The sequence below is a fragment of the Eschrichtius robustus genome, chromosome X (assembly GCF_028021215.1).
Source record: "Eschrichtius robustus isolate mEscRob2 chromosome X, mEscRob2.pri, whole genome shotgun sequence".
In the NCBI taxonomy this organism is placed as follows: domain Eukaryota; kingdom Metazoa; phylum Chordata; class Mammalia; order Artiodactyla; family Eschrichtiidae; genus Eschrichtius; species Eschrichtius robustus.
Genome location: NC_090845.1, coordinates 6,319,165 through 6,321,939, shown reverse-complemented (window position 1 = coordinate 6,321,939; position 2,775 = coordinate 6,319,165). Strand labels below are relative to the sequence as shown.

The window sequence follows — 2,775 nt, the reverse complement described above, 5'->3', positions numbered from 1 at the left end:
GGATTTTTGTGTCTCTCTCAAGGCTGTGTTTTGATCTACTTCACAACACAAACGTGAGGCAAAAGGCAAGGCCTTCGAATAGTGAATTTCATTAGACACAGAATGCGTGTGAAGTGCTGAGTAACTGAAAATGCTACTCTCTGGAGGATTCTGTCCATAAGCTGCTGAAATAGAATTTTCAGTTAACGTATGCATGGATTATTTAACAATACACCCAGTTGCAACCATAAGTATGAGGTTATTTAATTGTATTTTTAAATGCTGTATTTCAGAAAAAAAGGAAAAATTCTACCTTTTAAAAAATTCGTTTCCACAAATAAGCCACTTCCCAAACATCTCATTCTGAGCAAAAATCTGACCATACACTAGTACCTTTATGAATATCGCATGATTCTCAGAGGTTTCTGTCTTAGGTAACGAAGACAGACTTGTTCCGCCAAGTGAGATCACAAAGAGAAAAGGAAGAATGTATAGAGGATGGGGGAGATAATGGATTCAGTTTGGGACACGTTGAGTTTCATAAGAATTACAGTAAATCCATAAATTATTCTTTACATCTCTAAAATATCCATTCCTTCCTTCCAGGCAAAGATAGTAAAATGAAGTCATGTGATAAATTACCCATATTCCAATGACATATGTCAAAAAAAGTGAAACTGACCACCTCCCAAACTGATGAAAATCTACACCACAAACTTTCAAAAAGTACTAGACAAGGAAAAAAACTAGTCCTTATAGAACAAAACAGGACTGACTTCTAATTATTTGCTTATTCCCATCCCTCTGAGAACATACTCGAGAGTCAGCAAGTTCTTGAGAATTCTTAATAACACTCCTGCATTTGGAAAGCTGCAAAGAAAACACTCTGGAGGCGGGGCGGTGGAGGGGGGGGGTTGTTGCGGGGCGGGAAGGTGAAATGAAAGGAACAAGCACTGTGCAGGAAGGGAAGACTCCAGGGCCACATCTTGATGGGTACCAAGTGTCTTGTGCGAGAAAGAGAAAGAGAAAAGGGCATAAATCCATTCTGGAAGAAAATATAAGAGAAGTTTAAAACTCTCCCAAAAGTTTGTTAGCTCTTTGAAAAACCTTTTAAGAACATGACTTCCAATTGTTAAGAAAAGCTTAGAGGTAAGATGATAAAAGTACTAAATTGAGATAAAAAAGAAAGACTGCAGAACCAAGGGAACAAAGGCATCATGATTTACAGAATCAATGAATAAAGGAATCATCAGAAAACAAGATAGGGTTGACCATAAACTGGATTTAAAGGAAAGCTTTAAAGGAAAGCCATCAGAAAATCACAATGAATGAGCTGAAAAGGACAATATGATTGAAGTAAAATTTGAAAGAGAGATGACCACCATTAAGAAGGATTAAGATGATCCAATGAAAAGATTAAGGACTGCCCCCAAATAAAGTAGGATTTTGAAACACATGAGTTTATGGATACATACGTATTATAGTAAAAATATTTTAAAACCTTTACAAGAAGAACAAGTGTCACTTTTACAAACTGATTTCTTTGAGGAGGGAGGAGAAGAATGGGAGAATGTCAATGTATCTTTTCTTTTTTTTCATAGCACATCAGCACATTGCAATATAACATCAGGTTTCAGTATTAAGTCTCTGGGTTGTTCATCACATGCGTGTATCTTTTTTGAAAATCTGAAGCAAATATGGTGAAAATGATTTTAAAAATATGTGAAATCAAGGTATTTACATTGTTTAATACATTAAAATGTGAAATGGATGATTATGAAAAAAATAATTTTCTCCTGAAATAATATAAAAGGAAACACGCGAATCAAAAGAACACAAGTTTGGGGAGCGGTTAGGTAAGACTTAACGGCGCTGGGATACATTCCAAAGCTTTTGCTTTACGGATAAAAAGCCATTCAGGTGTTTAGACAGAAAAGTGAGACCCCTTCACTGGAGGAGGAGGAAGTCAGGTTAGGCTCAGACTTCAAAGTCAGAAGACAGCAGCGAGGTATCTATAGTTTTCAGCGGGGAAATGTGTCACCCAGTAATTTTATACTCCGAGGGTATTAAAAGAAATGTAAGAGTAGCAGGCACCCTGAAGTGCCAGGGAACCCCACCCTCGCTCTCTACAGCCTCCATGTCAACCAAAACCTGCGGCTGGAGAGGGCAGGACACGCACCTTCCCTGGAACGACGGCACCCTCATGTGCAGAGCACAGGACAGCCGCGGGTAACACCCTCTCAGTTGAATTCTGGGACCACATTTAGAAAGAAACGTCTCCATTTCCCACCGTGCTTCCCACCCAGCACGGGTGTTTGACAGCTCAAGCCGCAGCGGCAACAACACAAACCAGAATAAAACGGCAACGAGCAGCACAACACCAAAGATACGGTCCCTCCACTCAGGCTGAACGACACGCGTTACCTCACGCTATCCTCAGGAGCCTCGGAGGGAAGCACCGTTTCACACACAGACGCGCCAACTGGGGAGAGAAACTTCCTGTGTTGTTCAAGGTCACATAGAAAATCAGTGGCAAAACCTAACTTTGGATCTAGGTCTCAGTCCAAACCCATAACTACTGCAGTACCGAACATGAAAAACCACATGATGCTCTCAATTTCAGACTTCAGGAAATAAGGAGAGAAAGAGTTTTCAACAGTTATTTTCAACACCTTGGAATTACGTACCATACACAGGTATGGATGATCATACAGGGAACAAGTGTCAGGTGCTGGTAAAATTCCACAGCTGAGCTGAGTCTCTCAAAAGCTGACCCTTCCTTGTTACTTAATATTC

The 2,775-nt window shown here is 39.9% G+C and overlaps 1 non-coding gene across 1 annotated transcript; it reads right to left on the bottom strand.

The window, feature by feature from the left end:
- Nucleotides 1-1,579: 1,579 nt before the first annotated feature.
- Nucleotides 1,580-1,649, bottom strand: LOC137757514 (small nucleolar RNA SNORD82). Its single transcript, XR_011072359.1, has one exon. It is a non-coding gene; the product is annotated as a small nucleolar RNA SNORD82 (small nucleolar RNA).
- Nucleotides 1,650-2,775: the final 1,126 nt, after the last annotated feature.